Source organism: Scardinius erythrophthalmus (genome assembly GCF_964197995.2).
Source record: "Scardinius erythrophthalmus genome assembly, chromosome: 17".
Classification (NCBI taxonomy): domain Eukaryota; kingdom Metazoa; phylum Chordata; class Actinopteri; order Cypriniformes; family Leuciscidae; genus Scardinius; species Scardinius erythrophthalmus.
This window is the reverse complement of record NC_138237.1, coordinates 32,443,343-32,467,594: the sequence shown is the minus strand read 5'-3', so window position 1 is coordinate 32,467,594 and position 24,252 is coordinate 32,443,343. Positions and strand designations below refer to the sequence as shown.

Genomic DNA, 24,252 nt, shown 5'->3' with positions numbered 1-24,252 from the left:
TGAATGAGTCAGGGAATTGAATTGTGACTAGCTTGGCCAGGAGCTGTCCAGAGCAATGTGTTCAGCTGCCATAGACAGAGTAGACCAATTCCACCAGCCATTTCGACACAGCACCTGGGCTGCTCATGCACAGTCACAATGAGAGATTGGCCATCTCCGAGTTAGGATTGGTTTAATCTCTCCAAAACTTTAACCTCATCCTGATGTTATAAATGGCCATCAACCTACATAAAAAAGGTACTATATCATTGAGGTTTCCCATAACAAAAAGAAAAGGCTTATACTTGAATGGATGAGAAATTGCGATTCTTGAAGCACTGCAGAAATGATTTTGAGAAGCTACTATGTCCTTGAAAAGATTTCCAAATCGATGCTAGATGTTGATCTGCGCCCTACTGAACCGTATGCAATTTATTAAAGTATTAAAGTAAGTTTTTGCTGACTCTGCTGTGTTCAGAGTTTAATGGTAACACGCCCGATGCATTAAACATACATGAATTTCACATTTGCAGTACGTACATAGCTTAAAAATATTTATGAAATCCATTACCCTGAAGGAAGAGACTGCTCTTGCCAGGAAGCCAATAACATAGCACAGTGACATTTTACTAATTCATCATGTGCAATAGTCTGGATACATTGCATTTTAACCATGCAAGATACAGTACAGTGTCAAAACCGTTGCTTTCCAGTGATTTAAAGATTATTTTCCTGTCACAATTTGTTTTGTTTTTTTTTGTTTGTTTTTTTTCACTCACATAAGGTGTTAAACCTGAGAGTTTGACCTGAGATTGCCGAGTTCACGCGCGTGATCATAGGTAACTAAACCTATGCGCGTGAACTCGGCAATCGACTACTTTGGACTTCAACCGAAAACAGGATGTAAACAGGTATTTGCGCTGGCTTAAATAACATCATTTTTATACATATCTTTCACATCTACTGCAGTCAGATTCACTCGTGTTCACTCAGAAGGAATCACTCACATTTTCTGTGCACTTGTAATGACACATCAAGGATGTTAAGAGGCTAAAAGCAGGTTTAGTACTTGCCCCATTGAAGTCAACAGGGTGCAAATTTTGAAAATAGAATAACTCGGTGTAGGCAACACCGATTTTTGTCGTTGTTCTCTGTATTGACAGCACTCCAAATGTACAAAAAAATGAGCTCAATGTTAAAATTGACCGGAATTCTCCTTTAATCAGAACTGTAAATCTAACCAGAGTTTAAAAATTCATAATAGTGCTTGTCCACAGGGATTGAGCTGATAATGAAGGTGGCACATGAAATAGGCCCTATGTGGTGGCACATTAGATATACTTTAGTACTGGAAGGGGGTGTCACTCCGTTCTCTTCTAGGCCCTGTCTCATATGAATTCATTCAATATGGCTTCACTGCTCCCCAGGCTAAGAATAACATTTGAATTTGGATGCTTTAATGAAGGCTTGTCACTCTCATCGTGTTTGCCCGCGGGGATGGGGTGTTGTAGAGAAGTTGTTAGCTAGAGCTCCCAGGGACAAGAAAGTGATGATTCCAGACCATTATGGGCAAGGGCATAATTGCATTGCATATTTGTAAGTGCATGGTTTACTTGCCAATGTCCCAAATGCTTTTCAGAATTTCTCAGAGGATACCTCACAAAAAAACAATGAGGTATTTGGTCTCTGATTATTTTTGCAAGTGAATATAGCATCATTTTTTAGAGTTTTCACAAAATTCGCTCAGTGAATTTGCTTTACTCAGTTAGTTAGCAGCTCTCAAACTTTTTTAGTCAGTAGTAATACAGGTACAATACTTCCTGACTTTCCACTTTTTCACCACATTCTAACAAAAAATATGCTGTCCTTCCCCCTTACGTGTTGTCATAACATATCACCGTGTAGCACTTGCTAATGCAACATCTTGAAAAATGGAAGGTTTCCGTCACAGCTTTTAAAATGTTCTGTCTCTCCTGGTTAGTGTAGCACATTTTTTAAAGCCTTTGTGTTGAGATAAGTAGAAAAAGAAAGAGAATCTAAATTATTGATCATGGTTTATCACCTCCTTACAGCAGCATGCCTGTTTTTGCTCTTTGTCGTGATAGTCTTTTCGAGTGAAGTCAGTGTCAACCCTTTTTTTAATACACAGTGTGTTTTCATGCATTAAAGAAGAGTCTGTCCAGGGTCAGGCTACAGAAAATGTGACAACGACTGCTGCTCTGTGGGTTAAAGTGTAAGTTCGCAGATTTTCAACCCGCTTTGTATTATTACAATCTTGGTATATATAAGTGTTTATTCCTCCATGTTACCCAGACCAAGAAATGTGCGTTTATTTGTCATCAAAAGTCCAGCGAATGATGCAAAAAACATCATTCTGCAGACTTTTGACAGCTCCAGTGCTTTCGTACAGACTGTCCTTTGTATCATCTCCCACGAACATTCGGATTGAAAAAAGGTTATTAACAAAACAGTTATTCTAAGAGAAGGTTCATCACTGAAAATTATATCATACTTTATATACTCTTTATACAGCATGGTTAAAATTCTATAGTGCGCCATAGTATTTTTATGGTAGTTTGGCAACAGCCTTCTTACCTTTACGCGACTGAGTTTTGCTTTGTGGGGTTGGGCAGAAGGTGCTCCCTGTTTTTTCCTAATTAACTGATGAAAAATGCAGTTTCATTCAGTTTTATCCCTCTGTTTGAGACTACAAACACAGAGGACAAACACATTTTTACAATTCTTTGTGGCCTACAACGCTCTGGATCCTTCACTGGAAACCGAAAATAACTCACTCCCGGTACACGTTTACTCTTTGAATTCTTGAACCCATGAACAATACAAGTTGACATTGTGATTAAAAGTTTGCAAAAAATAAATATATTTCCTACTCAAACAACAAGGCTGTATTTGACTCTGATAAAGCCTATCCAATAGGAACAGATTGAGAGTGGCCTTGTATGGCAACAAACCTAGTGCATTATGGGTGCTTAAGTTTTCCAACCTACAAACTTTTATCCCAGTACTTCTGTGATCATTTGAATATTTGTAACACAGAGATAATTATATTGTGTAGTTGAAAAGACTGTGTGTGAAGCGGTTTCATAGCTATACATGACAACTGCTTTCTCTGGGTCAGCAACAGCACCAACTCAGATTTGAATGTTCTGGTGTGATTTTGTCAAAGGTTTAATAGACATAGGTGAATGTTTGAATCAAAATCGCAATCTTTTAACGATTAATCATGCAGCTCTAATAGGCAGTTTTTTCAAAAGCCCATTTTGCCAGTGGTGAATTACCCCTTAAAGGATTTAGATTCAAGGAGTTTACTGACATAAATAACTAAGTAAGTAATAAAAAGCCTTACAAAAACATGAATTAAACTATATTCTTTACATTTTCTTTCTACAGAAAATTTGAGCGGTTCTTTCTCCTGCAGAAGTTGCCAACACAATGCTAGGGTGTTGCGAGTGGTTGCATGGGCATTGCGATGCAGTTGCTTTGGTATTATGAGTGTATTATTTGGCCATCTTATTTCTTATTTCTATGTGACTGCTATATTCACATATAGACACAATAATAGTATCCACTTTAGATTCCACATCCACTGTCTGTGTGTTTTGTCTAAAACCAGTTACATCAGTTATATTCAGATATTTCAGATCGCCAAAGTGAGTAAGGACCATGAAATCCAAATGATCATAGTGAAATCATCAGGCATTCCTTTCATGTTACCTTGTATTAAAGAATTTCACAAAAAATGCTAACACAACAGCTTTTCTGACATTCAGCAGCGGTGCATTGGCTAGCAGTATATGTTATTATATACTAGGACTATAAGGTAAAGCTGTAAGAATGATTTTTTAATCATTCAATATTGATCTGTATTCAGTAAGTACAGAGATAGGCTAGAAGTCTTCAGTAGGTACAGAGTTGACTCTGGATATATGAGTACAGGGAGCAAACCACACATATATCAAATTAGTAAAGGGATTGATATTTACTGTATGAAGTTTTAAAGTATTTGCACTTTATTATGTTTGTAAAGAGCACACACTGTAAAAAAAAGTGTAATTTTACAGGTAATTGACTGTATTTTTTTACAGAATTTTACCGTTTTGTCATTATACAGCAAATATCTGTAAAATAAAAGGCATTTGCTGTAATTTAAAGGTCCATTGTTAAATTTACAGGTAATTGCTTGTATTTTGGTTTTACAGCAATTTTACGTTTTTTAAAAGGAACTTGTCTGTATTTTTACAGAGTTATGTGTAATTTTACAGAAATTAAGTAATATTTTACAGATTTTTTCTGTGAAATTAGAAAACAAAGAAAAGAAGGTATAACTGCGGAAATCAGCATCTATTCAATATGTTTTCCTTACAGATTATTAAGCATGTGGGGGCTAAAGTGAGTTTTTTTAAGGTTAAATAAAAGTATTTGTACCATAGACTGTGATTTGTACATACAGTACCCTACATAGACTACAGTAGGCCTGAATTATTTTTTATTTCACATTTTATTCTACTCATTTTGATCATTATTTCATTGTCTTATTCTCCCATAATTTCATGTATATTTTATGAATATTTTTCCAAATCTCCGTTGCTGCACATTCAGGGCTTTGTGTGTGTGTGTGTGTGTGTGTGTGTGTGTGTGTGTGTGTGTGTGTGTGTGTGTGTGTGTTTGAGTGTGCGCGCGCGATGACGCAGGTTCAAATTCATTTCCGCTGTTTACTCCCGCCCACAACGGTTAACGTTAGCTGATCAGTCGAGTTTGGGCAAGCGGGAGATTTGAATTCAGAATTCAGTCTACTCTCGTGAAGTGGATTGTGAGATCAACAGGGGTTCAAAGCAATCGTAGTCAAGAGCAGCCGTGAGCAGGAGCTCTGTTTTTAGTCAGTCTGTTTGGATTCTTCGGAAATAACGCCCTTTTCAGTGAGCCTTGTTCGTCACAGCGAGCGGACATCATGCCAACCGATCACCGGCTGAGGTAAGAGTCTCATTATACTAAGTTACATGTGAACGATATTTTATATTACATTTGTGTTAAGTTTACAGTTTTCAAGCTAACGTTAGCATTCTTAAATGATGTTCAGTTAACTGGCGAGAGCTGGAGGGCAAAACACTGAAAATGTAGCATGCGTCTTTACATTTTCCATCTGTTTTAAGAAAGATCTGTTGAACCCACACCTCAAAAGACCTAAAACGAGCTTTCGTAGACTTGTTATACATATCAAAGTCCGTTTAATTGTAACGTTATATAAAATCTTCGTTAATACACGATACTATCTGTCAGTAAATCAATCTCTTAAATGGCGGGACATTTTGAAACACTGTCTGGAAGCTGAAAACTCTTCTCTTAAAAATATCCTTGGTTTTAATTATAGTAAAATTATAGTAACCACGTTTTTGGCGGATTTTTATTAATATTTTTAATAACCACAGTTATACTACAAATAGGCCTACCATGTTTTTTTTGTTTGTTTGTTTGTTTCTTTGTGGTTAAACCATAGTTAATTTTCGTACTGTAACTTACTTGATACAGGAAAGCACATGAGACTAGAATATGAACACAACATGATAAATTGCATATTCTGGCTGCATCTGCTTGCCAACACGTAACGTTAGCTATAAAATGCATACATGTGCATATATTAGGCTTATAAAATAAAAGTTGATAGAATGTTTGTGTTCTGATGAAGAAATGAACTTATCTACATTTTGGATGAACTGGGTTCATCATAGTAGCCTTTTTCATAGGATACTTTTGATCATTGGTTATGAAAATTGCATTGATCCAGATGAACAGAAAGTTACACCCCTAGGTGTCTCAGCTCAAAACTTCACTATTAGCCTTTCCTGCTCAGCTTCCAGATCATAGTCAGTTGAGGTTTTGCATTGTCCCAGTGGAACATATTCTGACATGTGTAAATTTAATACTGAGTTGTTAAAAATGTTTTTTTTTTTTTTTTTTTTTTGATGTCAGGTCAAGTGGAAAGCAGAATGATCATGGCAAACAAGGTATGGGAAGAAGTAATTTAAAATATTGTAATGGCCGAGTCTTCTGATTCCATATGATTGCACTAAAAGTGGCAGAACATTTAATTTGTTTTATACTGTATTTTCCCATGTGAATATTCATTTGATCCTTGTGAGGCCACTGGAGCTGCACAATGTTTGGTTTTACTACAGTAAGACCACGATTGTGTTAGATTCCACGTGACCCATCTATTTATTTATTATTATTATATTTTTTTTTTTTTTTTTTTTTTTGTAGTGTAGTGTAACTAGGCTCTGTCATTTAGAAACATGACTTTTCCTATCACTTAATGACGCAAATCTCTACCTTTCATTCCAGCCAGAGGATCTGATGGTTGCTGCTCGCATCTCAGCCTACCTGATGGAAAATTCTTGCTGGATGAATGACCTTCAACTCAACCTTGCCAAGACAGAACTGCTTATGGTTTCAGCCAAACCATCCTTGCTGTGTGATCCTGCTGATTTGCCTTATACAACATCAGAAAGATCCGGCCCTTCCTATCAGAGCCTTTTCAACAGAAGAAAGAAACTTATTCGAGTTTAAAACAACTTGAGAGAGTAACTTATGACAAATAGCATTTTTAGGAGAACTATCCCTTTAATGTTAATAAAACAACAAAATGCAAAGAGAAAATCACTCACTGCTCCTGACTGATAACTTTTATAGTACCTTTAATAAGTATCAATGTATAATTTATACAGTGAAGTCTATGTTTTGTTTTATTTTCATATTTGTTATTTTTGTTATTTTAATTACTTTCTTCAGTGCTACTGTTAAATACACCTAGCTGAAAACATAAAGCACTGTTTATTTAATTTGTATATTAAGTTGTGTATGAGTAATGTGTATCTTTGATCTTAATATTTAATAACAAAGAAAATGACAAAAAAAAATATCTACGCCCCTGTCTGCTATTCTTTTTTATTTTATATTTTGTTACCTAAGGCTTTGTTTTTTAAAATATGGACATTAGTTTGGCTGTAATGCTCAGTCACAAAATAGTAAAACCAACATTAAAAAAAGAATCGTGATAAAATCGTGAATCGTGATTTTTCTGAAAAAAATCGTGATATTATATTTTTTTAGCATATCGCCCACCCCTAGAGTTGAGCACTGAAAATACATAAAATGTAAATATTTCAACATGTGAATGTGTCTCTTATGATCTCTTTTAAAAAGCCAATTTTCTATTTGTCATTGGTTTGGTAGTATAAATGGTGTATTCCTAGTGAGTTTTTAAGGGTTATTTTTTTATTCATTTATATAGCATCTTATATAGCATCTTCATATATATATACATATACAATGGGGCTAAAGGCACACCTTAAAGGGGACCTATTATGCAAAATTTACTTTTACATGGTCTTTGAACATAAATGTGTGCTGGCAGTGTGTGTACACAACCACCCCATAATAGTAAAAATCCACCCAGTGCTTTTTTTAATCCCCATAAATCATAAGCAGCGTCTCAGAATAAGCTGTTTGCAGTTTATATGCAATGTGATGTCACAATGCACAGGCCCCGCCCACGACTGCCCTATTAGCATAGACCCCGACCTGAGTGAGCTATGCACAGTCCGCCATGTTTATCTCCTCACCAGAGCACTTAACAGCAGCATTCAAGTAAGAAATGTATTCTTTTTAAAGCTACTAAAGATATTCAATCAAGAGCAGTGAGGGATTTTCTGTCTTTATTTTGTTGTTTGATTCATATTAACATATTAAAATGTGATCGATTCGATACTGATTCTCAAAAGCCACGCATAATTTTTTTTTCATGTACATTCAACAATATCTGATTGACGTTAATATTATTAGTCTTAAGTAATTAAGTCTTAATTACTCAAGTCTTAAGTAATTATGTACTTCTAGTCTTCTCCACTAGATGTCATCCTCTTATTTACCTTGCGTGAGAGTGACAGCGGGGATCCTGTCATTCATTCATTGCTTTAAGGGATAGTTCACCCAAAAATTAAAATTACCCCATGGTTTACTCACCCTCAAGCCATCCTAGGTGTATATGACATTCTTCTACGAATACAATCGGAGTTAAATACAAAAAAAATTCCAAGCTTTATAATGGCAGTGAATGGCAGTTTTTCTGTTTTGAAGTCCATAAAAGTGCATCCATCCATGATAAAAGTAATCCACACTGTTCCGGATGGGTTAATAAAGGCCTTCTGAAGCGAATCGGGGCGCTTGTGTAAGAAAAATATCCATATTTAAAACTTTTTATCGACTAAAATAACTAGCTTCCAACAGACGGCCATACGCATCGATTTACGGTGAAAGAGTAACCCTTGACCTGACGCATTGACGAATGCAGAAGTGCAGAGGATAGAGCAAAACAAAACACCACTCACGAATTGGAAGTCTAAAACAAGAATTTTTAACCCTCTGGGGCCGGCAAACGTGCCACGTTTTGCTTGATTTTTTTCACATAGCAGCAAAATAGACTTAAAATACTCCGTCATTTATGGTCATACAGACTTAAGAAATATGAAAAAATAAAACTGTAAAATGTCTACTTTTTTATGTGTCCACTTACAATCGAAACAAAACATTGTGCTTTTGTAAAATAAAGAAAATAAACAGGGTGTGCTTTCTGCCTCTCCGTCTCTGTGAACTTTATTTTCTGGAGCACGTCTCAAAACTTAAACAAAACTCAGCGAATACTATTACTATATATAATGCTATTACTATACTATAGTATAGTATAGTATACTATACTAGAGAAATGTTGGAGGAGCTTGTTGCCCAGCCCTGTTTGTTTGATCCGCAAGAGGCGTCAAAGCTTATGCTACTCCTACATCCTATGTACTTCATCATAAATTGCGTCAAGTGTGTAGCAGCATTGGCTATGAATCATGGCTCATTGAATCAGAACACAAATGCACATTCCTTCTTGCTGTCCCAGTCTGAACCCCCGAAGGTAAATCAGTTGTGTTGGCTCCAGCTAGTCGGCAACAAATGGTCTTTCGCGACACTTTATTGCACCTTGGAGGATAAACAGTCAACACATTCCCTTAACTTTGCAAAGTTCTGCATTCCAAACCCCCTTCCCCTCTCTGGACCACAGAGAGATAACAAAACTTTCTATGTGACACACACACACACACACACACACACACACACACACACACACACACACACACACACACAAACATCCTCTGTGTGTTATTCAGGATAGAAATATAGTTTTAATGTATGTAACTCAGATTTGGGTTTGACCTTCCTGTATGCATGTTTTATTAATTTGTTTGATCATATTATTATGATTTTCTAGTGTTGAGCTCTGAAATGTATTTGTGAAGAATGTTTCTCCAGGGGAATTGCCTTCCCCCCACCCACTTTGTTTTATTGCCTAACGGAATGTCAAGCAACGGAGCTTTTAGGAGTGGAGCAGAATTAAAGTATTAATCTTTCCTCCTACTTAAATCCTACATTTTCTATATGTATAACCACTAAAGAAATGTAAACATGGATGTAATTTCCCATCTCATAATTTTTCTTTTACGTGGTGTAGTTTGTGGATCCTGGTAAACTTTGGTAATAAGGTTAGACAAATCAGATGTGTACCGTGTTTAGTTCCTTAAGTTTCATCTCCATTTGTAGCTAGTGTACAACACATTTTGGGTAAACCTTATTTCTAGCCATGGTAACTTTAAAATGTTTGTAATTACGCATATCTTATGTAACTTGGTGTTCCTAAAATCTTCCTATGACAAGTTTCATATCTCTGAAATTCTCTCAATCTAACGGAGTCGAATTCCGATAGCAGAATGAAGTAATATGCATTATTTTACACTTTTTCATATTTTGGGAGCCGAACAGCTCAAAGCCCATCTCCTCATGACTCATTCGAGTGGGCGTTGCCCCAGAGACAAGGAATCTTCTTCCCGCTCTGCAATCTCTGAAGGTGATTGGTTGTTCGTGCGAACAGAGGCGTCAACCCATATTTTCCATAAAAGACCGACTCAGGAAATCTCCGAGAGCACTTTTACGAACCCGCTTCATCAGCGAGAAGACCCATATGGCTCCCGTTTAGGGAGCATTCATTCACCGTTTTCGTGAATGAATTTCTCTTTTATTTATCTTTTCTTTATCTAGTCTTTTCTTTATTTTCGTCTTTGTTTAGACTCTACCATTCGTTCAGTGAAGCTTCAACTTTAAAGAGACTTGAATCTTCCGCGGCGCGCGCTCATCATCCTCAAGGACGTGCACGAGCACTGAAAGAATTCCTGGCTCCATGGCTAGGGATTCATCAACTCAGTTTTATTTTCTTTACTAAGTTTTATTTTCATATTCGTTTCTCCCTCCACAAAGGGAGATGAACTCTTCTGGCAACTTCACGTTCGGTGAACCTTTAAACTTCGCGCGATTCGGGCTCGCCCCAAAGACACGAGGAAACACGCCCAGCTCTTAAGGAGGTCTTCTTCTTCAGCAAATACAAAGAGAACCATACGCAAGTATTTTGATTTCTGATTTGATGATTCTGATTTCTTGTTGTCTCTCAAGGTTACTGCCTGTGATTTTGCCATGCTGAGATCATCTCGGTGATCTCTCTCGTCCTGAACTTTACTTTCACTTTCTCCCTTTCATCCTCTCCCTCTCTCATCTGTTATCCGTTTAGTCTTGTATTTGTCTTTACTGTTTGTATTGTTATATGCATACTCATGTAAATTGTAGAACTTGTATTCCTTAGTTCGATGTAGTATTAGTCCAATTATTAAAAACCCATTATATCCTAGATTGTCTCTGTATAAGTGTTCATTTTACAAGTCAATGAAACGACGATCAAGCTACGCTTTACAAATGCGCTACTGTTAAGTAACCTACATTTTATAAGAACAAGAAAGTAATTTTCATGGCCAGAAAATATAGCTTTCTTCGAATTATAAGAAAGAGATAATTTTGTTGAGAAGTTGATGGAAATAATTTTACGACCAGTTTGCGGGACAAACAACTGTTTAATTAATACATTAATTTCCCTTAAAATTATTCTGATTAATTGATCTGAAAGAGGGACCTTTTGGTATATTAATGATTGAATTATAATTCATTGTAATTGAACATTGATGTATACGAATGGGTCTAAATTTCAGCTTCAATAATTTATTAATATTGTAAGAATATAGATGAATCAACCCGATTCATAATTTTGATTCCCTATAATCATTTGAGCTAAGTCATATTCTTTACAAATGTTACCCTTTTGGCGTAAGTCGACTTGTGTAGGCCGTCTGCCGGAAGCTAGTTATTTTAGTCAAGTTTTAAATATGGATATTTATTTTATTTTTTCATATTTTTCTTACACAAAAGTAGTTTATCATTTGTACGCGCTATCAAACCTTGCCATTTTAAGCATTCAAGCGAAAGAGAACATGCGGCTGTGTGAGAAGTTTTTTGTGCCCAACACCTGGAGCACATACAGCTATGCATCTCAGACAGCGTGCAAATAATAAAAATGAATTCTCTTTCTCCCTGCACCTAACAGAAAAATGCACACAGATTTATCTCAAAATGCCCGCCTTTGCGAGTATCCAAGTAAACATAGTATATAAAAGTGCATTTATATGCCATAAAAACACGGTTATGGCCATAAAATAAACCATAAAAACACAGATATGGCTTAAGTGAACAGTAGAAAAAGAACGCATGTGCATCATTATATTAGGTCCATGCATTAGTCTTAAAGCTGCTCTTCACTGAATAGTGTTTTTGTAACTTTAACATGGATTAACCTTTCTTTAATTTGTACAGTGAAGATTATATGCAGTGTTATTTTACATTTGATTACTTTATTCAGTTTCTGTAACTGAAGACCTACCTGAAAGACCTACCTGAAAAATCACTGATTATTTTTATTTGTATCTTTGTTCTTTTGTATTTATTTATTTGTGCTATTGCTTGTAGTTTAATTATTTGTTCCTTTTTTTATTAATGGAACAATCGAGAATTGTTACATTTTCTAAAATGTAATTTGTCAAACATTTTGGGTGTCATAACCTTATTTATTACAATACAAGGATACTGTACATGGGTCAAAAACAACAAAAACAATAACTGTTTTATTCTTTTTATTTCTGGTGCGTTCAGTGCAAATTGAATCATTTGATTAATTTAATCGAATCGAAAATCGAGAATCTAATCGAGAATCGAATCGAATTGAGATCTTATGAATCAGAATCTAATCGAATCGGGGCATCTGATGAGCTGGTAGAGCATCTGTCATTTAAAGAATTTTAAAAACACGGATAGATAATACAAACAGGGCCGGGTTTATCTCATATTGTGATATAGGCAAAAGCTAATTTTGGGCCCCCCACAACCCTCACACCATATGACCAAAACCGCTACTTTTAAAGGAAATGGGAAAAAAACACTTAAAAAATAAAAATAAAATTGATGTTGATATTGTGGCTTTATACTTGCAAATGCCATTATTAACACTTTACCAAAATCAATCTCAAATGAAGTTAGGAAGTTTTTGTCCAGTGATTGAATATTGTGTTTTTTATCATTTAGGCCTCCGCTCCCTTGAACTGCGCTGGGATAGCAATTGTGAGTGGTAGGCTTTCTGTGAGCCTCCTTGCGAGATATGGGGCGTTGTTAGGTCTCCTCTCTATGTATAGATTTGTCATACTGAGACCTCCGCTCCTAGAGCTTAGCTAAGTTTTGCTAAGTTGTTTGACTCTCTGTGAGCCTCCTTTACTACGGCGAGCATTGTCAGGCCTCCTCTCGCTAGAGAGAGTTATATTTATGGAAGCCTCCTCTCCCTTGAGCTCCACTGGGATAGCGACTGTGAGAGGTAGGCTCTCGTGAGTCTCCTTGCGAGATGTCCTGAGCATGAAGCATTGTTAGGTCTCCTCTCGATTTAGAGAGTCATCATAGTTAGGTCTTCACTCCTAGAGCTCGGCCAGGCAGTAGAGTAGTATGTTGTTAGGCTCTCTTAGAGCCTTCTTGGCTACTGACCTCAGTGCGGAGTGTTGCTAGGCCTTCATTGTATTGAGGCCTCCACTCTGGTCTCCATTTAGACTGAGCTTATAGCTCTTTCTGACACTTTCTCGGTACTGCCCTTAGGTTAGAGTGTTGCTTATGCCTCTTGTTTGAGGCCTCCACTCTTCAGGGCTGCCAGAACAGAAGTTCTGAGTGTTAGACTCTCTGTAAAACTCCCCATTCGCTGGCCTGAACGTATTTAGGCTTCCTCTCTTTAGAGTCATCCTGTTGAGGCCTCCGTTCTTGAGAAGCTCCAGTCTATGATCATTGCTGGTGCACCTTAGGGATGAGGACTCCTTTGAGTCCTTTGACTTAGCTCAGCCAATACGGCACTCATCCCTTCAGCATAGCAGTGTGTTCCTTTCCCCATAGCAGCCCCTAGGGGACGCAGCACGAGTTCCCTTTTGAAAGGGAACGTCTCAGGTTACGCATGTAACCATGGTTCCCTGAGAATAGGGAACAAGATGCTGTGTCCCTTTGCCATGCTTCCGGTATTCCTGCACACATCTCCTTCAGGCAAGAAGTGGATGACGTATTTCACAGGTGCCCATTTATACTCACGGCCGCACCTGTGGTGACGTCATAGGCTACCGCCTGCAATACCAAGTTCATTGTCGTATTTAGACTCATGCTTCAGACACCAGTCATGCACGAGGCATTCCCCATAGCGAGCCCTAGGGCAGTGGTTTTCAAACCCTGGGTCGCGACCCTCGGGTGGGTCGCGAGACTTAAAAAATGGGTCGCCAGGATGATTTAAGGAAAATATAATTAAATTAAAAAACAAAATTTGTTTTCATAAAATCATAGTCTATAGGCCTATATAAAAGAAACACGCGCAATATGGCTATTTAAACAATTAATAGATTAATACAACGAAAGAAAAAACTGGCAGCATGCTGCTGAGTTTGGTTCATTTCTGTGAGGCGCGGCGCCTCACAAACCAGTTGACGGAAAGGAAACCGAGACGGCAGTTTGTTTGTTTTCTTTATTTTACAAAAGCACAATGTTGTGTTTTATTGCGAGTGTACACAAATATAAATAAATACTTTGCAGTTTCGAATGATGTCCTGAACAAAATAACGGAGTATATTTATTTATATGATTCCATCATGCCGGTGGCGCCTCACATGCACACAACATATTCCAGCATTGCAATCTTGACATCGCAGCCGGCTCATTATCAAAATAAAATAGTCAACCTCACATAAAAATTACACTGCTCTGTTTAAATAGTCAATAGCCTACAATTCGTGCCATTCAGCACCGCTCCACTGTGATGTTTCCAAGCACATTTTTGCGCATGTGAAGAGGGTGATTTTCTGAAGAGGGATCGATATTGGAACGTGAGTGAAGTACAAAGAAGCCCACGAGCGTAATTTCCTATAGGGACAGGGGGGACATGTCCTCCCCACTTTTCAAAATTCAAAATTTGTTTATAGCTAGTGTGCACGCGATGTTCCCAGACGCGCGCGCATCGACATAGGCTCGGTCCTGCTCCTCCGTGGTATCGCGTTTGCGGCACAGGCGATGAAACGCCAGAAACAACAACAGGTGACTAAGCTATCGTTATATGATCCCGCTCTTATTCATGCAATGCTTTTTCATGCGCGACAAGACAAAAGAGAATGCGCTGTCAGTGAATGTCCTCCTGACACACACACACACACACACGACCCACAGATAGATGCGCGCCAGTATCAAGTTCTCTTTCGCGCTAGAACGAACAACACGTATGCCATGTCCGTTTTGTCGAGTATCCTCACAAGAACAGTCTTAAATGAGTTAAATAAAATCTTAAATGAAAGTAAAGAGTAGTGAGAGAATGGGATGCGTGAGATCGTCAGCTGTGGCTGGTCCTAAAGTGGCAGCAGCTAATTCTCTGAGAAAATTACTAACTGCTCTTGACTAAAGAATGCTTGTAGCTTTAATAAGGATTTATCTATATTTAGTTTATAATTTATGCAGTGCAGAATGTTTTGATAACCTTATTCATTTTCTGTATTTCATACCTGTTAGACAGGAAAGGCACAGGTAAATCTGACATTTATAATGGGTTTATGTAAGGTTTGTTTTAAGTTCACTTAAATTAAAAGTTTTTATATTTTTTGAAGCCTATAAATATTTAAAATTTGGGGGATAATCATTTTAATTTTTTCTTAGAAGCCTATAATAAATAATAGTTTAGCATCCAAATAAATCGCGAATATGGAAAAAAACATTATTCGAATGAGAGAGTTACGTGAGCCCAACGCCGCTTACTTTCACTTTCGCTTTAAATTATTTCGCTTTGGCTTGTTTATATATATTTTTTCATTCTTGTTCTGTTCTGAATATCATTAAATTTAAAGGATTTGTTGTGGAATATTTTTAGTGAATTTTTTAAGCATACAGCAAACGATAGTAGGCTATTAATTGGTTAAAATTCTTACAATGGTTAATGGTTAATCGGTTAATTAGCATCCCTGTAGCTTTAGCTAGATCAAAAGAGTGCAGAATCAACTTTGCGTTACGATCGCGTCACGGATAAGCCACTGCACGTGCATCATCAAAAGCGGTTGTTAACAAAAGGCTTAAGAATAGGCCTATATAGGCCTATGGGTCGCGTCAATTAAAAAAAAAAAAAAAAGGGTCGCTCTTGAAAAAGTTTGAAAACCACTGCCCTAGGGGATGCAGCGTCTTGCTCCCTATTTTTAGGGAACCATGTACATGCATATCCAGAGACGTTTTGTAAAGTGACGATGCAAGTTTTTGTGCTATCTTGTGGTTTAGTTGAAAATTAAATCAAATGCACCTTTTACCCCGGTACGCCTTTTAGCTCCATTTTACCCTGTATAAAAGCAAAAAATGCATTTTACTGGCCAATTTCAGAGAGCAATTTTTTTTCTCCATGTCCTTGTGTGATCCACTGTCTACTTGACCAGTAAGAAAAGCATTTTTTGCTTTTTTGATTAAGGCACAATCTGTAATGACCTAATATACATAAAAAGGTGTGTTTGCACTGCAAATAAATAATCAATTTAAATACAGCACAGCGCTATTTTAGCATGTTAAGCATCTGGTTCGACTAGACTGTAGATGATGCAGGTTTTCACACTGAAATACCATGTGCTACAGTGGTGGAACTATTTCAATAATAGATGATTATTTAACTATTTTCACTCCAATGACTTTCACATGCAATATAAATAAATCTCACCTCTGCTGAAAATATTTCCACCACTTTAAATCAAATAATTTTCCTTTGGCTTTGGAAAGTTCAAATTACTACTGTGACTGCTCCAGTGTCCTGGAGGGATAATGGAATGTTGCATGTCTGTTTGCTTTAGAGTTAGAAACACGGAATGCCAGCAGTGCTCTTTAATCTTTTAATTCCATAAATGAGTTATTAATTGAAACATGGGGTTTTGCAGCTGTTTTGGCCCAGAGCATTCTGTTTCGGTGATCATAAACTACTGTGGAGCATGGTGAATGAGAATCAAATAGATTTTAAACTGTTAAATTTGTACTTAAACTGCATAACTTTCCTTCCCACCCATTGAGCTCCATGGCCTTGAATCAGCTGGAATTACAACACATTACAGTCTGGGGCAATTAAAGAGGTTGTATTCTATACTTTTGTAGCTTTTAGTCCATTTATAATTCATGTCAAGGTTTTTTTTTTTTTAAGTCATAATTTAGTTTTATATTACCCTATTCTCCCTCTGTCTGACTTGATTTAACAGGTTTTTTTTTTTTTTTTTTTTTTTTTTTGCTACTGCAACTTTTGTTAACTGTGCAACCTATATGTAAATTATATATATATTATGACTGGTTAAGACCAAATGAATTATAATTAATTTGTAAATTATAATTAATATTTTTTTTTTCAGTATATATGGCATGTATTTTAGGAAGGGTATCTATGGTCCTACCATTAGCGTTAAAATATAAATTATTTTTGGTCTGGATTTTTTTTGTCATTGTTATTTTCTTTCTTTCTTTCTTTTTAAGCTTCTTTAATTTCAATAAAATCTTGTAATTGTTGGAGATAGTAATGGAGCCATAATAGCCTATCAAAAGGTTTGTGTTTTCATTTAATTGTGGTATGTGCAGCCGTAGGCTCTTCTCTTGGACAGAAAACAGGACATATGTGGCAGGAAAATCAATATGCCAAGACACAAAAAAGAACAAGGAAGTGATTGCTGTTTTGTTTTCTGAGACAGACAGTCTGGCATAATCTCATTAAATCTGAGGCCAACATTTCACTTGTTATGATGTGCCGACCTCCAACATGCCATTGAACGCAGCTATTTTTCCTGGAATGGCTGTGCAAGGTTAAACATTGACTGAAAGACACATTTAGGTTGCTAATTCATTGTCTGTGCTGTTTGTTCTGAACTTGAGGCAGCAATATTGGATAACAGAAGCCAAATAAGCCTTCCTCCTCAGCTCCTTTGGGTGAATCTCATGAAAACGACCAATAATTGGTCATAATTTATAAAATAAAAACAATTAAAAGATGATATATTTGTCTTAAAAAATAAACAAAAAAGAAATTTTTATGACATTAAAACAAAATCAAACCACTCCCTAATAGCCTACTTACTCCCTAGCATGTCACTGCAATGTGAAAACATTTCATTACATTCTCATTACTGTAAAAAAAAAAAAAAAAAACCTTTGTATTTGTAATATAATATTGTTTTAAAAATAAGTTGTCTGGAAAGGATGCTTTTCATTACTGTAAAATTCTTTATAGTACTAAAATACACCTTATTTTTTTCTTCTGATTGAAGGTAAAATCATCAAACAGGTAGACTCACTGTAAAAGTGTGCCTCTCCTTAAATTTTTGCAGAATTTAAAACCGTATAATCATACAATTCACTGCAGTTTCTTGCTGATGGATTATGGGTATTCTCTAGCCGTTGAGCATACACCAGTTGTGCACTCGTTATTGCGGTGCATTGTGGAATTGAATGAGTGCACTTGATAACATCCACTATGGTTTCAGACACCTCTACAAATGGCTGTCCCTTCAAATAATGCCCTATTTAATGGTATGGGGCCGTTTTTCGACACAGCCCATGTCATAGAGTGAGAGTGCAGACAGAGTCCAGGGTGCATTTGACAACTATCATACACTCACACACTTTTACCATGCATTATTTGTAAAGAATACATTTTGATGTTTATGTGACAGGTTGAGAATCTTTATTATTTGTTTTGGCTCTTGGCTCATTAGAAGTAGTTATCATTTTTAATGGTTGTGTATATTTCAAATGAGAAGACACACCCACTGGCGTTGAACCATGGCTTGACATTGAGCACACCTGTGTGGCTCAATCATGGAGGTGCGTCATGTTCTAGTGGCGTGATAAAAAGCCTGTCTAAGTGTGGCGTTGTCATTCTCCTACGTTCTGTGTGTAGTAACAGGCTACCCGTTCCTCTCCCTGGTGAGTTGTTTGCTTTATTGCTCTTTCTCAATCACAGATTACGGTCTAAATATATGTTTGTCATCAGGAATGTGTGTGCATGAAGTGGCGAGCACAGGTAGCATAAAGCTCACTATAGCCTAAGAATTTCCCTTACGAGGTAAGAAACGTTATTGTGGGTTTTCTCTTTTTGAGAGGGGTGAAATCAATTGAAATTGATGCACTATTCGTGCTTTTATTGCAGGTGCGGCCCAAGAGCGCTAGCTGCTGTTTATATATCCGTTTGTGTTACGGTTTCATTGTTCTGATCATAAGGCTGACTGTGTCAGACTGCAGTGGACTCAGTTGCGAACTGCTGTTATTACCAAGTGCTTTAAAGACTTCTGCCCTAATCGGTCTGTATGAAATGTGTTGAAGTATTGGACATGCGTGTCTTTTGGGTTATTATATTAAACTAACACGCTGGCAGTCTGGTCCATTACAGCAGCTTGAATGATTTTTAAATGTTATTAGTTGTGATGTTAAATATTGTGTCATTTTGATTGTCTATGTAATCTTTTCCTTTTTGTTTTCTTTTTTGTTTTTCTTTCTTTGGTATGGCAAATTTATTTACCAGTGTATATCCACATGTGACTACTTGAACTGTGATACTGAAGCTTAACAGAAGGGGAGAGTGTTTTTGTTTTCTTTTGGTATTGTTTCTTTATTTTGTTTATCACTTGTTTTAAGAAACTTTGTTTACTGATTTGCTGTGTGGTTTGTCCCTTTCTGTTAAAGTGGGTGTATTACGGTCTCTTATTAACTGTGGGTATTTAATTGGTAAACTGTGTACGAGATCTATTTTTAGGATTTTTCCTGTGTGAAACTTTGTATTCTTTTGGTAAGTCACGTCTCTGTCTTTAATATGTGAGGAACCAAGCAGTCAAGGGCAAAGAATGCGGGATTTCCAAACAAAGAAAATTTATTAAATGCCAAACAAAGATACAAATTAAATTACTTGAAAACTGAACAAAATAAAGTCAGGTCTTGACCCATAAAGAGGGTCAACTGAACAGAAACAAACTTAACAGTAATCAAACCAACTAAGCAAACCAAACTAAACAAAAAAAACATGACATCCCAAATGACAGACATGGGGAACTTATATACAAGTAATAAGGACTAGTCCATTACACATACGCAGGGAACACCAATTAAACACAATTAAAATAAATAAAGTAATTAACTTAAGAAATATCAATAAATGGGTAATAAACAAAAAGTAATTTACCCAAAGAATTATAGTCAACAAAATATACATAGAATTATAAATAAATATAACAAACAAACATACAATTAATCATGCACCCCCCAGCTAATTGGCAGCATGGATTAGCCCAACAAAACAAAATGGCAGCAACTAACGCCAGCCGTTCCTTTATTGGAACGCACCTCCAACGGAGTGCAGTGTCCTAGACAGCGTCAAACCTCTGCTCTTCTCACGTAAGCCACTTCAACTCAAAAGAAATAAACATTAACAACATAGCAATAATAACTAGAAAGTGTGCACCCAAATTAGTAATTTATGGCAGGAAACAAATTGAAAATAAAACTGTGAAAATGAACCAAATCGGTGTCTGTCATTATTATGAAATATAGTGTGATCTGTAACCTAGGTATCTGCAACAAATGTTTAATCATGAAATACTAAAAATAACCCAAAATAATGTGTAAACAACCCAGAAAGAAGGATGCATGTATGCATGGGTTCTCAGTTACCGTCCTTTTGTGTGGCCACGTCATCAGCCATCACACCGAATCAGCAGGGTACTTCATCCTTTTGTAATTCTTTTTGGGGTATTTTTATTATTTTTACTTTCGTGGGTAAAGAAGTATCCTAGGTGGTGTAGTCGGGTTTCTTTAATATTTGCCAAGGGTTACATTTACATCACATAACCAGCTCCATATATAAGGATTTCATAGTGCTGTAAATTACACATATTACGGCATACACTGTGCGATTTTGAGCCAAATTCTGATTAGTGCGGCTCTTTTTCGGGTTGGGACGATTTTCAGCTTTGTCGTGCAGTGTACAGGGGGAAAGCAGAAGCAGTTGAAGCAGAGCTACGAACCGATTGCCCTAAACTCAGTAGCCTATTTTTTCCCTCACTGCGCCTGTGTGAAAACAGAAGTTTCACCTGCAGCAAAAAAAAAAAGTAAGTTTTAGTTCTGTAGTTCAAACTAGCCACAAGTTACTGTTGCTTACCTCCAGTTTATGTTGCAAAATGGATTAACCATTACCCACATCTTCCAAGCCACCTGTGATGTACACTTTGCCTCTTTTATTAATTTGTTGAACATGTTTTTGAAATAAAGCTGTTTTTAATTTTCATTGATGAATTATTGCAGTGTTCGGACATATTATAGACTGTTAATAATTATATGCCTACAATTCATTGTAATCGACCTAAATGTTTTAGACAGTTTTCAATGAGGAGGAGCAAGCTTCTATGTAATATTTTATTATCCTCACAGCACGTTGGTTATGTGGTGATTCGCTATGAAATTATTGCATGGCAATTTAATTATAATAGCCTATCAATTTAATAATAAAAGTAGCCTTCCCTAATAATAATAATAATAATAATAATAATAATAATAACTAAAAAAATGCATTTCCGGAGGAACTGCAAAGTGTGCTTGCTCGGATGCGGTTCACTAACGTTAGCAGGTAGTGGATAAGGGTGCGTTGAAGTTTGCCTGATCTGAGAATTTCAACAATAGTACTTTTTCCAAGATTGTGCAAAAAGGTGAAAAGTTATGTTCATTAAGAATGTAGAGTGCCAATGGCATTGTTTATGTGGCTTGGTTGTTGGTTTTGAAATAATTGGTTATGAATATACAGCAGAGAGTGGGAGTGTTTTGGGTGATGAAATAGTAGCCTATTGAAAAGAAGTTGACAGTCTTCATTTACTGTATCCGATAAGCCAATACAAAACTCACCCAGCTGTTCTGTGGTTGAGTGTTCCCTTTGATTAGGAAAAAATTTACTATCTCAAATTACGGTCTACCGTAATTAGCGATGCTTTGATTGCTGCTGTCAAGATGGTTGTCATCACCTACACAGAAACACTGATTTTTATAGCCTACCATCAGTCCTCATATAGTAATTAAATGAAAAACGCTATCAGTTTCACTATTAGCTTACTCTAGTGATGCAATCGCAACAACATGGATAATGCTGTTTGGCCTTGCCTAACTTTATATGACATATGCGCCATATGCTAGAGTTACACACCCCGCTGCCATTTCAGGGCTTGAATTTCGGTGCGGGAATGTGGGGATTGCGCATAATTTAAACTATTCCCGCAAGGTTAGCTTTTATAGTGCGAGAAATTCCCGCACAAATATATTTGGTTCATCTCAGAACAAATGATTAAAAAATAAATTCACAGATGCGAGAAAAAAGATTTGACAAACTAATAAAAATAGACAAACTGTCTTTTATTTTCGAATTTAATTCCTCAATCAGCGCTGGACTTCCGCTGAGTCCTGGCCGTAGACAGATCATATGTTTCACGCTGTCAATGCAGTGGTCTGCGTTGCACTGATCTTATTCACACTATCGAGTGTAGGTGCAGCATTCTAACATTGAGTCATAATGAGCTGTTTGTGAAGAAATTATTCGCTTCCAAATTATGTCATTTTAATCACGAAATTGAAACATTAAAAAACAATTTGCTCTTTATGGTGTGCGAGTGATAGAGCGTGGCAGCAACGAACCAACTGATCAGCTTGCAGCGTAACAACATTGAATGCTCGGCCGAACAGCTGATCATAGCTGTACAGGGCGCCTTATTATTTTCCATCTCCATAAATATATCTAGTAGTAAAGCTAATGTAAGGGCTATAAATCAATTAATCTTTTGCTGATACTTCCTTGTCATCATGGAGAGCGCAGTTCATGGTTGCATAGCAACGACAGACGCCACGGGAGAGCAAGCTTGTGGAAAGGAGACAGCGGCGCGCTTGCGCTTTCCACTTGTTTTTACACATCTAAGGTGCGTTCCATTTGACAGGGTCCATACGCAGTGTTCACTGCTCCCCTACTCCCTGAGCACGCTATATAAGTTGAAGTGGACTTCACTGACAATAACCGCTCATTTGAAACGCCCTGTGCAAACGTCATCAAAGAGAGTCAACGACGGGTCGCGCAGATTATGATATAACATAAATATATATAGGACTACATTCATATTTTAATTTTTTATTATTATATTATATATTTACAATTATATTGCACTATTTTACAACTACCTAAAATAAAATCACTTTACTTCACAAACTAGCTAAGCTGGCTGCATTCACTGAGGTAAATTATAATCATCAAAAATAGTATATGTAATATTAACAACAATAACCGTTAAAAATACTGTCATTTAACAATGGCGAAATGTATGAATACTTACACACACGTTAGTTATGACCGTTCTGACTGGTGATGACGTGATGCGCGAAATGACAGTTGGGTGATCATCGCTCTCCACTTCCTGTGAAGTGATGTATCGATGTTCCCTCATTCCCTATGCCGTGCACAGTGCCCTTCAAACTGAACATGTTCGCTCCCTTCATGCTTGAACCCCTAACAATTATACAATAATACTAATAATAGTTCCCTTTCAGTCGCTCATGTTTGACATAACAACGTAATTGGGATCACTTCAGGGAGCCCTATCAACTTCGAGTGTCTACAGAACGAGCCAATGAACGTTGGCGTGCGTGAATCGCGTCACGCGCCCCCACCCCGCAGAGCGGGTATAAACAGGAAGCAGGCACACGCACACATTGTCTTTCACTTCGGAGCCGAGCTTTTGCTTTCACTTCCGAACTCTACAGGAAAAGACTGCCTTTGAGAACGAGAAGAGGACTCTCCTTGTGTTGGTGTGACGGCGCGATCAGCGGTAGCCGCGAGCATTGCGGCTCACAACTGCTGTTTTCACAGCACTATTGTTCTGTGTCTGTGTGTGTGTGTGTGTGTGTCGGTTCGGTGGGCGTTTCCCTGTGTGTTCATTCACACCGCGGCTACCCTTGGGTGCCTCAGCACTGAGAGAGTTATTTTTCATTTTTTTTTGTTTTCACTAAAAGAGCAACACAAGCGTGACCCTGCGTCTTTTTCAAGATGTCATTCCGCTTGTGCGTTTCTGGATGCCGTCGTTCCCTGGCGCCAGCAGATGGCCACAGTAGTTGCCTCACGTGTTTGGGCATTCAACACGCTGAGGCAGCTTTTGTGGATAGTTCATGTTTCCATTGCGGGAATATGACTATCTCTGCGCTTAGATCGAGACTCGCTTACCTCAAGGGAGGTGCAGTCCCCTCACCTATGCCCCGATCTAGTGTTTATTCTGCCCCGCAGAATAGACCTACTTCGGTGCATGACCAGGGTGATCTGAGGATTACCATGAGGGCTTCCCCGTGAGTCAACCTCCGCGGGCCCCTGACGCCTCACAAGCGCTGTTGCCATTGGAGTCCCTTAGCGAACGTCTTGGTCCTTCTCCGGAACGACCAACCGTTTCCTTTGGGGCTCCTCCTGACGACCAGATGTCGATCGCAGTATCGGAGGGGTAGCCTCAGTCCTCTGGAGATGACGACTCGGCTGCGTTGCCCCCCTCGGGGCGTGTAGCGTTGTCCGAGACCGATCCAGAATGGGCGGCTATGCTTTCCCGGGCCGCCGAGAAGGTTGGGCTTGCGTGGAACCCTCCACCACGTCCCAAACCTTCTCGGTTGGACGATTGGTTTCTCGGGGCGGGGCGTGCTGGTTCTCAGTGCGCCGCCCCGGTAGCT

At 37.6% G+C, this 24,252-nt stretch overlaps 1 protein-coding gene across 1 annotated transcript in view; it reads left to right on the top strand.

The window, feature by feature from the left end:
* The window catches only part of gabra3 (gamma-aminobutyric acid type A receptor subunit alpha3), a gene marked incomplete at its 3' end in the record, with an annotated part of 658,422 nt that overhangs the window by 268,417 nt on the left and 365,753 nt on the right, over window positions 1-24,252 (top strand). The gene's annotated exons all lie outside the window — the stretch shown is intronic.